The sequence below is a fragment of the Eumetopias jubatus genome, unplaced genomic scaffold (genome assembly GCF_037043125.1).
Source record: "Eumetopias jubatus isolate StellerSeaLion01/CBP00866 unplaced genomic scaffold, mEumJub1_p1.0 scaffold_17, whole genome shotgun sequence".
Taxonomy (NCBI): Eukaryota; Metazoa; Chordata; class Mammalia; order Carnivora; family Otariidae; genus Eumetopias; species Eumetopias jubatus.
In genome coordinates this window covers 6,933,512-6,945,736 of record NW_028274823.1, presented here as the reverse complement: position 1 = coordinate 6,945,736, position 12,225 = coordinate 6,933,512, and the positions used below count along the sequence as shown (strand labels likewise).

General features: G+C 44.4%; 1 protein-coding gene across 1 annotated transcript in view; it reads right to left on the bottom strand.

Moving 5' to 3' along the window:
* The window catches only part of DHX32 (DEAH-box helicase 32 (putative)), a 50,856-nt gene extending 41,224 nt beyond the window's left edge, over positions 1-9,632 (bottom strand). Inside the window, exon 1 of the mRNA XM_028119958.2 lies at positions 9,547-9,632. The gene's annotated coding sequence lies outside the window, so the exon portion shown is untranslated. The remainder of the gene's footprint in view (positions 1-9,546) is intronic.
* Between the last annotated feature and the right edge of the window lie 2,593 nt (positions 9,633-12,225).

The following is a 12,225-nucleotide window of genomic DNA, read 5'->3' as shown; positions in this document are numbered from 1 at the left end:
GGAGACTATCCTGGTGAGCCCAATCTAATCTCGAGAGCCCTGAAATCAGACAACCTTTCCCAATTATAGTTAGAGGGCTGCAGTGTTGTTGGCTTTGAAGATGGAGGGAGGGCCATGAGCCAAGGAATGATGTGGGTGGCCCCTAAAAGCTGAAAAGACAAGGAAATGGGTTCTCTCCTAGAGTCTCCAGAAAGGAACACAGCCCTGCCAACCCCTTGATCTTAACCCAGTGAGAACCTTGATGGACTTCTACCCTACAAAACTGTAAGAGAATAAATAACCACTCGCTTTGCAGTGATTTGTTCCAGGAGCAACAGAAAACAACCTGATCATGTCAGTTCTACTTTCAAAATACGTGGAGCACCACTGGGAGCAGCTGTTCCCCGGGATCACTGTGGCAGCCTCCTGACTGGCCTGATTTCACTCTTAGCCCTTCGCAACCCAGTTGCAGTGACCCTGTTTCCTCTGCTCACAAGTCTCTACTGGCTTCCCACCTCATCTTACTCCAAGGAAAACCCCAAACACTTAACAGGATCAACAAGCTTGGAGGCTCTGGACTGGGCAACGGCTCTGGCCTCATTGCCAGCCACTCCCTCGCTCCTCACGCTTCTAGCCACGTGGCCCCCTGGACGTTCCACAGACACCCCGGCACAGGCTGGCCTCGGGACTTTGAGCCTGCTCCTCTGTCTGAAATGTCCTTGCCTCGGGCATCCCAACGGCTAGCTCCCTTTCCTCGTTAACGGTTTTTATCAAATGTCAGCGCGGTGAGGGCTTACTGGCCACCCCGTCTACACTTTGACCCACATGCCCCACAACCCAGACCCACTTCCTACTCTTTTCCTGCTTTGGTCTTTCCCCTTGACGCTCACCACAGGCCAACAAAGTATATATTTTACCTCTTGATCTTGCTTCTGGTTGGTGCCCTCCACCAGAAGGGGAACACCACGAGGCAGGGATTTGTGTCTCTTTTGCTCACCGCTGTCCACAACAGAGCCTGGCACATACTAAGCCTTTAATAAATACTTGTTGAGTGAATGATGTTGGCACTTCAGAGATATTTTTACTCAACTTCTGCAAGTTTGCCTAACACTGCGTCAGTGACAATGTCCTTTCAAACTCCTCAGGATTCAGTTCCTCCCCTTTCCCTAGTCCTTCACTTCATGCCGAGATGCTGGTGACGGCCTGCTGTCACTATGCTTCGGGACTTCTGTGACTTTGTGTCCCCTTTCATTAACGATAGGACAGACTCCTGCTATTCCTAAAGGCTCTGGCCTTAACTTCTGGGGAAATCCCAGATTCCAAAACTGAAATATTTGTATAGGTTCTTGGTTTGTCCTTCAATCAGACACCCAAACCACAGTTCACGCTTTCCTCAACATTAAAGCTGTTTTCTTCTTTCAGAAGAGTCATGGTGCAGAAACCACCAGAGCCGCACTGAGATCTGTCGGAGGCGCGGGCCACGCTTGCCCCAGGCCTCCGACCTTCCATAACCGATATGGACAAAGCAACGTCCTTACATACCAGGCAACTGCCCAATTATCTGTACTACCTTATTATCCTTTCCCCGTGTTTTTGGTCTCTCTGCTTAGACTGTTATTGGAGCAATACCCTCTTGGTAATTGCCACAGACTGAGCCCAAATATCATGGGTGCTTAATTAGCAATTAGAGGCTGAGGAGCTAATGACTGAATCACTTTCTGTTCTTTAGGGATTTTCCACTTTTAAGACTAACATCTGTTTTATGATAGATATTATTCATGATCTAATAGGTTTTCTCTATACTCAGGTTTTCTCATCTTCCATGCCTACACTTCTGGTCTTCCGTTTACTCACTCAGCCAGGACCTGAGCGCCCACTAAGTGTCCACCTTGCGAACAGGCCTGTGTCACAGAGAGAACAGCCAGGTCTGGGTCCTGTCCTCACGGAGCTTACTATTCAGCGAGGCAGAGCAGGGGTGGGGATGGAGATCGTCTGCGACATGCGGCCTTACTCTCATGGTCAAGAAACTAGAAGAAGGAAGATGTGATGTGTGGCTGGTACATAAAAGGAGAGAGAAAGGTTCTGGTACAGATGAGCTCACAGAGCAGACAGGGCCAGATCACCAAAGGTATGCTAAAGAGACTGTGTTTTATTTTAAGTGCCATGGGTCTAACTTGCCCAGTCATTTCTTGATCAAAATTCTTATTTTTTTACTCTTTTGCTTCTTTTTACAATTCTCCTCTTAGATTTGATATGTTGTAGTACTCTTTAATACTAAGAATTATAATGTTCTTAAAGTCATTAGTGAAACAAGTTCTAGGAGAGCTGGTAACATTTTAAGGCAAATGGCAGGATGAAGCACATAGTGGGGTTATGAGCTGGCTTAGCAAGCCCGGCAAAAGATCATTTCCATGTACAAAAATTCTTAAGATTTATAAAAACTAAATAACATTTCTTGAGCATTTTAAATCATTTTCTGATAGGTCTATAAAAATAGTCTGTTCTATGATCTAATTCACAGCCAATCCCTTTTCATCTCCACTCTTTAGGGAAAGGGTTCTGGGGGAAAAGGAAACATGCACACACATATCTTGCCTTTTAAAAAAATTATTCTTTTTATAGGACTCCCAAATCTGTGTTGACACACTATTTGGCCAATGAATTTTTTCTTGAAGAATCAGTGCTAATTTGTATTGAAACTTTATAACTATTTTGGTATCTATTTAAGGTCTCCTCATATTCTGCACAGCAAATTATTTATTATTAAATATTTATATACAGGTTCAAACAGAATCAGTAATCTAAAAAAAAAAAAAAAAAAAAAGCCCAAAACCTAAGGATGAGTCTTCTGTAAATACTAATCTTAAAAAGTTGTAGTTTTGTCATTTGTGACCCCAAACTCAGTTATTCCCTAGTGTTGCAGATTTTTCAATCTCCTAGGAGAAACACTACCCTCCATAAAGTGAACTCTGATCTCTATTATGATAGTGTACTGTCCTGAAAAATAAAAAGTATTAATTCTGGCCATTTATGGGAACAGCTTAGCAAAAGGAGACATCTGTCTACGTGTAGCCTTTGGAACCACACTATAGGACTAATGCAAACACTCGCTACACGTACGAAACACATTTGTTCAGATTTTCACTTTGTCCTCTTGCTCTAAGTTCACCACAGACGTCCTGAAGTCAAGATCCATTTCTGAGCCATCTTTACAACTTCTACAAAATAAGATATAGGGTTCTGCACAGACCATGTGATCAATAAATATTTGCTCAACTAATAAACAATATCCCTGTAACCCATAATTATAATGTTTAGAACAGAGAAGGTTAATGAGGCATTACAAGTGAATAATAACTGTCTTCAGGATAAAGGGCTATTATTTTTTAGAGAACAGGATCACTGATCCAGCATTCCATGCCAATTCCATTCAAAATGCTTATTTGTGGCAACATAAAGAGCTTGCACTGAATGTAAATCAACTCATTGCTTCCTTCATTGAAGAAGTCTTGCTATTAAAAATGTCAGCTCAATGCAACAGTATGATTAGTGCCACAGTCCACATTCTGGCACAAGCTCCTTATCGCACTGCCAACCAGTAACAGTCTGTGGACTGGAACTGGTATGCAGATCACACTTCGAGAAGCATAGTTCTCTACTGCTACTAAAGTTGAACTGATAACAATAATGGTAATGATGATAATTCCACCAATTAGTCTTTATAGAGTGTGCTTATTGGGTGCCAGATGCTCAACGTACTTAAACACTTTGTATGGATTATTTCATTTAAACTCTTAAAGACCCCGTGAGGGTTTACTTTATTATTTCCCTTTTTCAAATGAGGAAATTTAAGCCTTCGGAGGTTTAGTTAATTTACCCAGCTTCTAATAGCTCATCTGTGGGAGAGCTGGTGCTTGAAGTCAAGCAGCCTGATCTCAGCTTAACCCCAGTTAAGTGTACAGTGTATGCCTAACCACACTGTACCATACCTCTTCCTGGCTGCATCAAAGAACACGGGCTCATGATGAAACACCGTGGGCTGAAGGAATACTTGATGCTATGGGACATGTCAGGCAGGGGTGGTCTGGAAGAAATACCATAAAGCAGAACAAGTGTAGCTCTCTTATGAAAAGAAAGACATTTGAGAATTTCTGAAAAACATGGCTGTAATCCACATGGCCTTACAGCCAAATATTTAATAGGTAAACTTTATCTCCCAGGCCTGTGATACTCTAACTGAAACCATAGGCTTATCATTACTAGGACTTTTAGAAGGTTACCCCGTAGTTTGCTTTTAATTGGCTCAGAGCTCCCCAAAGCACAACCTATTTGGTTTCTAGTAACTACTTAAAATCTTTCTTGAACAAGATAAAAGTTCAGAATTTATTTTAAAAAAATCTTATCTCCAGCCTTTTAACAAGTGGACTTTTGATTTTAAGTAAGCAAATTATATCAGTTGGCTTTTTAAAAACACTCAAATTTAAAAAATGATTCACCTTTAACTCAATATCGGTTCATACCAAATACATCTGGAATAACCAATCTTGCACAATTAATTTAAGAATCCTACATTCCACTGGTAATTTAAATTTTTGTAGACTTATATACAGGAAGATCTCCCAAGCTCAACCAATACTTACGTATCATAATAACCTATCACTCCTCACATACCCATTTGTAAATCAAGGGTTTTATTAGACTTTCAAATGACTGGGCCATTCAGTGCTTTTCAATATCGTCTTGTTCTGTTTTACTGAAGAATATTCTAAAAACTAGTATTTGAGTAAGAGCAAAGTTAAAAAAGTTTGCTAAAATATTACCTTGGCAAATTGTTGAGATCCAGCAAAAGCTGAAATTCAAAGAAAAGGTTATTGTCAGTCTTCCTAGGAAGATAATATAGTTATTTTACCTCCCACATTTATAAAGTGAACTTTCGCCCACCTTTTTGTAAAGACAGCATTTGTATGAGGCATCATCATAACTCCCGAAGCTACATTTTACTTGAATTATTGTTCCAAATGGAGATGGTGAAAAACCACAAATATCAGGAAATTTTCTTTCTTGTTAAGAAAGTCATGGGTAGTCATTTTGCAGTAACTTTAATAAAACAGTAACAGATTGATAAAGTATGTTGTGCATTCTATGGCAAGTGGAAGAAAATACAATTTCAGAGAATGCCAATGCACAAGGGCACAAGGCCCACCAGAGCAGGGCTTCTGCTTCATTAATCTTTCCAGATTTTGAGCTGACCTTTTCGGCCACTCCTCCTCAGTCGCCTTGGGTTCTTCCACCACACCCACCTCCTCATGTCAAATAGCTGTGCACCCCATGGTCCTAGCCTTGACTCTCTTCTCATTCCACATAATCTCCCTGGAGAAAACTATTCATATTTTAACTTCAATTTCTGAAAGACTCAGGCTTCTTTCTTTAGTTCCTGACCCACATGTCTGACTCCTACTTAAGGGAAATCTCAATTTAGACAACAGGCATTTCAAATGAACTGAACTCATCATGGATGCATTTCTCACACTCCCTAAAAAGAAAAAGACTTCTTTCCTTCTCTTGTGTTCTGGATTTCGATAACTAACAGAACAATTCCCCCATCACCTGGGCGGTCATCCTTGGCTTTTCCCTCTTCTTCACCCCCTACAACACCAAGACCTGCCGCTTGGACCCTCTCAGAGGCCCCTCCTCCCTGTTCCCCACCCTCCCAACCACCACACTTATTTTATCATTTCTTCATGGAATTACTACAAAATCTCCAGCTTGGTTTTTCTGCCTCAAGTTTTGGCTCTCCACCAATCCGTCATTCACACGCTGCCAGCGACCCCTTTCAAATGGAGAACCGATCACGTCACTGACCCAAATCCTTCTCATTACCTTCAAGATACAAATCTCACTCCTTTGGTTCTTTCTGATTTAATGCATATCTGCCTCCCAGCTTCACTTCCTTCTATGCTCTTCTATTAAGTTCCCTCTGCTCCAGCCACAATGGACTCCTTCTTAAGAGCTGTTCTCTCGTGCCTCTGTGCCTTTGCCCAGGAAGCCCTCACACACAATCCATCTGGTCACTTCCTATTCCCTTATGAAGACCAACCTCCAAGAAGTACCTGACACATTATGGATGCTCAATATGCGTTTGCTGTATGCCTGCAATAACAACCACCTACATTTACTTTACAATATACAAGATATTTTCACTCCTATCTATAATCACATTTCATTGATTTTGATTTTCACAACTCGACTGTTAGACAATCATTGCAGATCTTGTTATTCCCAGTTACCAATAAGGAATAGCTCCTGGCTTTCCAAAGTGGCATAGCTAGAAATTAATGCGATCATCCTTGACTAAAAGCCTGTCCTCTATTATTATCCTATTTAAATTATCAGGTATACACTGAAAACCCACTAAGAGCTAAAAGGAGTGAGTCCTGGACTTAGTTCCTAAAATATTTAATCTAATCAGAGGCACAGACCCATGCACATAAAGTGGGAGAAAACTCTACAAGAAAGTAGAGTACAGGGCTAGGTGCCAAACTGGGTAGTGTCCCCAGTAGGAGAGAGAGGTGCATTTATTTTGTGGGCATTAACCTAATCCTGGAAGACTTTCCAGATGCGGGGGCAGCAGCACGGTCCTGCAGCCCAATTATACTAAGAATGAGTAAAACACTGAAAGAACATTCCTGGAGTCCAACAATTTCGAGCGCAGACCATTACAGATCTGGAGGACAAAGAGGAAACGAGGCAAAAATGGAAATTCGTTTTCTACCTTGACTCAACTCCTTGTAAGTTTCAGAAAGTAGTGGAGAAAAAGAGAAAAAAGTACCCTCACTCTGGCAAAACAAAAAGTAAACAAAAATCCAGGAAACAAAAACAAAAACTTCCCCTGACTTCCATAAACACCCTATCAGTAGGATAGTAAGGCTAGGAAACAACACAGTCATTTGCTTGTCTTTCTTTCTTTTTTTTTTTTTTTTAAATCATCCTACTTGCATTAAATAACGTTAACTTTTTACCACAATTATTTTTACTTTGAATTCTGAGGTGGCTAAGAGATTTAAGTAAGAAAAAGAAAGGCTATGTCGGTCCCTCCATTGCTACCTTATTCCCTGGTGATAGTGCTTTGGTTTGCTAATTTCATTAAGCACCAGCAAAGTAAATAATGTAATTATTCTATCTAATTTGATGAGCTTGGAGATTTTTTAAAAAATCCTCAGGACTTTGTTTTTTACCTGACCATCAGTGACATCCTGAACATGCCAATGAAAAGAAAAAAAACACACACATGGTAGGAAATCCCCCAAAGGAGCAACCAATACGTTTGCCATTCATCTCAACCCCTATGCCATTAGCAACTTTCTGACCTCAGGATAGCTCCTCCAATAAGAAAGCATATCCCTCTGGGGGGCCTGGGTGGCTCAGTTGGTTAAGCGACTGCCTTCATTCAGCTCAGGTCATGATCCCAGAGTCCTGGGATCAAGTCCCACATTGGGCTCCCAGCTCAGGGGGGAGCCTGCTTCTCCCTCTGACCCTCTCCGCTCTCATGCTGTTTCTCACTCTCTCTCAAAAATAAACAAAATCTTTAAAAAAAAAAAAAAGAAAGCATATCCCTTTATCTAAAGCACTTTCTCTAACGCTCTTCTCACTCAACAGACAAGTGCAAGTACACTGTACCAGCTGCTGGAGGGAGAAAGAGAAACTGAATGTTGTCCTTAAACATTTTAGTACCTTTCCCTTCCCCACTTCCACCCCTCAACCAGTCATTTCTTCCATAAACTCGCTATCCCCGAAAATCAAATGTTGCTTTTCACAGTCGCCAGTTACCTATTACCTGAAATATTTCAATGCAAGACTTCCTCAATGTCAAGTTCATGGCTACTGATAAAATCATTCTTCTACACTGCTAAGTTTAAAGTACCAACATCTACCTCCACTTTTCCAACTTTCAAATATGCATGCAACAACCAAATTCTCGAGTCCTTGTTATTTCAGTGTGGAGATCGACAATGTTTTGTTGTTCTTTTTAAATACAAATACTGAATCCTTTACTGTTTGAGAAAATAAAACCCTACCTCTTTTATGTGTTAATAAAGACCAGGTTTTTATCACTAACTCGTCACTTTATGGTATTACTAATGAGCACCACGACGTTTCTTGGATGAAAAGACCAATTCACGATCTTGCTAATGATACGAAAACTCGAGTTGGAAAACACTGTTCTACAGAAGTGCTGTTGATCTTAGATGCTGTTTGTCTAAAAATGCATCCCCCGTCTCTAAGTTTCAGGAACAGGTAATTAAGGTGCCACGAACTGTTTAGTCCCCAACCTGAATTTATTACTTCAATATTTTAGCTTATGAATTACGGGTTCAGGATATATCACAGTGCCTATCAATATCCACACATAAACCTTCTTGCTTTGACAATTAATCTGAAATTCGGCTCTAGACAGTCTGAGAGGGGAAGCCCAGTTTGGTGGAACATAATAAATGTCCGTTTCCATCACAGAATGTATGCTTCTCGAGTTCAATTAACCTCTGAACGATTCTCTTTCTAAGAGGAAAGTAATTTTCCTCAGTGTCCTTGTCATCTATGGAGTGGAAATCTCTCTAGTGGCAACGTAGGAGTAATCGCTTACGTGACCCAAAAAGGGCTCTTCTCTTCATTTCCCTCAAGTGCTGTCTAGAGCAGCGGGAGGAACAGATAGAGGGGCCACAATCTGCAGACATGAGTGCTCAATCAATCATGCAGTTTCCACCCGCCTGCTCTTTCCTTCTCAGTCTTTTTCTTCTCGCTCCTCCATTTTTCTTTCCTCCTTAAGGCTCGTTTTTGTTCATCTAGGACTCTCTCCCGGCGGTCTGCCTTTTTACAACCTACCAGGCACAACCTCTTGTGATCCTCAAAGCTCCCTTAAAGCACAACCCGCACCTGTATTTCAAAAGCCAGTTATGGTGATACTATCGTGTGGGATAATGTTACATTCGTTTAAAAGCCCCACAAAGTTTTGGTACAAAATACGTGGGCTGACTGCACAGCTCCACCGAAAACGCGGATGGAAACAAACAAAACAAACACACAAAACAACCCCCAATCCAACCGGAAAGATCCAACCCAGGCCCACTGCCTGAAATGTGATACTCGGGATGACAGTGCACACTGTGGGGCAACGGAATTCTCCCGGCTTCCAGGATTCAGCAGGCACATTTGGCCCACTGCCGCCGGCGACAGAAGAGGCTCTCGTTTGTTTTATGCTTCCCATAAATGCGGCAGGAGTGACCACCCTCCCCGGGCCCGGCCGACGCCCCGGCTGCCGAGGGATCGTCCTGCTGGGAGGGCTGGGGCGCAAAGGGTCGCTCCTGCCGCTGACACGCGGACTCCGGGAGGTAGTGGCGGGCAGGCGGCCTCCGCCCCGGCCGTTTCGGGAGTCGGGGCGGGGTGGTTCGGGGCGAACCCGCGGACAGCGGGGGCCCCCCCGAGGCGGCGGGGGCGCGCCGAGCCCGGGCGGCCGCAACAGGTGCGCCGCGGCGGCCCACCCGCCCCTCCCGCCGCCCGGCCGGCCTTTACCTGCAGTGGCGGCTCCCGAGCCCGCGGAGGGCGGCCCGGCCCCGGTCGCCCTTCCCCGCCGGACGCACGGACTGACGGACCGACGGACGCCTCGGGATGGCGACGGCGGGGGGGGGGGGGCCCACAGTCCCCCGCCCCGAAGGCCCGGGCCCAGGCCCCGCCCGGGGGCTCGAAGGCTGCCGGGGAGGGCGCGACCGCCCAACCGGGCCTCAGGGGCAGAGTCTTCAGCGGACGACCGGGCCGCCACCCTCGCTCGGCGTCCCCGGCGACGCGCGGGCCCTCACGCTGGCCCGCGTTTCTTCGCGGCTTTTGGACCCTCCCTCTCGCCGTCCCTCTGGCCCCTCCTCCCCGGCCTCCGGGTTGTCAAGGCAACCCGAGCGACGCCTGCCGCGGACGAGAGGCGTTAGGCGGGGCGGCGGCGGCGCCGCGGGCTCGGCCCTTGGGGGCCCGGGAGCAGCTGACCATGGAGCCCCAGAGTAAGGGGGCCGGGGCGGGCGGGCCGGGGCCTCCGGGGAACGAGGGTGGGCGCCCCGCGCGCGGTCGCAGGCTTTAAACGCTTACGACACGGAAACACGGTACTCCCCCTCGCTCTTTTCTCTCCTGGAGGGAGGAGAGGGGCCTAAACCTGCTGTGTGTGTCCGGTTGGGTCACGAGCACCAAGGGAGTCCGCTGGGAGCCGGAGGGACGCGAGAGCGCGGGAGCGTGGACAGGAGGAGGCAGCGCCCCCGCTGTGTTCTTTCCTGAAATTACCCCAAGCAAATCCGTGTATTATTACTATCACTCTCACTGTTGTCATTTTAGTTTGGTTCATTCATTGTAAAGCGCCGTCCTGCTTCTAAAACGTCAGCAATTGAACAAGCTACGAGGCTGGGTCTTGCGTTCGGTTGAGCTGCATTTATGAGAGCGAACCCGTCCACCCCGCACTCCATAGTCTGTGATTTAAAAGAGAGAGAGAAAAAAAATTGAGCTTTGTTCAAGCGTATTTGATTCATTGCTAAAGGCTGTACGAGCTAGGACTCTCTAAAAAAAAAAAAAAAAAAAAAAATCATTTTCCTGTTTCCCACATTGTTTGGCAAAACGTGGGCAGTCTGGAGTTAAGAGATCAAATACGAGCTCTAACTTCACTGGGTTCCCTGGCTCCCAAACCTCTCTAGGGCTGTATTACCCTGTCCTTTTCCATGCTAAGGTCTTATTGCTCCTTTTGTTCTTAAAGTGAGAACAGTGTTTTCTCTGGAGATTTGGAAGACCTTAAGCTTTTATAGAAGTATGCAGTTTGATTCTCAAAACCAAGTCGGCTTTTCTTGGACAATCTGAGAAATGGAAGTACTCAGATCAAATCCCTTCTCTGGGGAAAATGCATTTTAAAAGGTCGTTAGTTTGGGGCAAGAAGGCTTTAAAGGTTTTTTTTACTTTCTTTTAACTCATTTGCTGATGAAAAACTTATAAGTTGCGAGTTACAGTTTCTTGAATTGAATTTATACACTATCCTGCCATTTGCATGTATAACTCTCCGGATTTTACGTCTTACCTAACTTGTTGAAAGAAACTGAACATACGACAATACTAAAAACTTTTGTGTCAAACTGATGCCGGGCTGTGCATGTTCTCTGTTAATGGAGGAATGAAGTGACATGTACCTTTTAGAAACAGCAACTTTATTCCTTCAGATTTGTTATTGTTTAAATGTGTTAAGTATAAATTTCAACTAATTCAGTGCTCACTGTCTTTATCCACTCACTCATTCACAGTATATATTGTGTTCCAGACACTGCTGTAGGGATGGGGGTGGCACAATGAATAGGAGAGTGTTAGTTTGGGCCATCCCAGGAAAAGCCTGCAGGGACTTGCCCAAGTACAACCTGCACCTCCCTCAGGTCTGAGATTGAGAGAGAGGAGACGGACAGAAGGCTTCCGGGAGGAAGTAATAGGAGGCCTGCAGAATGACCCAGCAAAGATAAGGGAAAGGGGTTCCAGGCAGAGGAAACCCCTGGTACATAGGCCTTGAGACCTGAAGAGCAGTGGGTTTGAGACCCAGAGTAGGAAGATTAGTAAAGTTGGAGCTAAGAAGACTTGGGGGTAGAGAGGGATAGAAAAAAGATAAGTCTGGAAAAGTCAACAACAGCCAGATCATGAGGGCTTTATAAAACTACGTAGGAAATGTATTATGGGGCATCAGCGTGGCTCAGGCAGTTAAGCATCCAACTCGATTTTTGGCTCAGTTGATCATCTCAGGGTTGTGAGATTGAGCCCCACAGGGGGCTCCACACCGGGCATGGAGTCTGCTTAAGATTCTCTCTCCCTCTGCTCCTCCCCTCCCCGCTCCCTCTCTTAAAAAAAAAAAAAAAAGTATGTGTATGAATTATTTGTTTATATCCCATCACATTGGGTTTTGAGGTGGAAAATTTTTGTTAATCCATGCCTAGGGGACAACTGTACATTTATTCCTCTCCACATATTCTTAAATGCTTTTATCAATATAATTTCAGGTAATCCAAACAATCACCAGTTATCTTAGGAAATTCCTTCTTTTTTTTTAAGATTTTATTTTTAAGTAATCTCTACATCCAATGTGGGGCTCAAACTCACAACCCCGAGATCAAGAGTCTCATGGTCTACTGACTAAGCCAGCCAGGTGCCCCAGGAAATTCTTTCACAGTCTAATAAGCACCATTTTTGGTA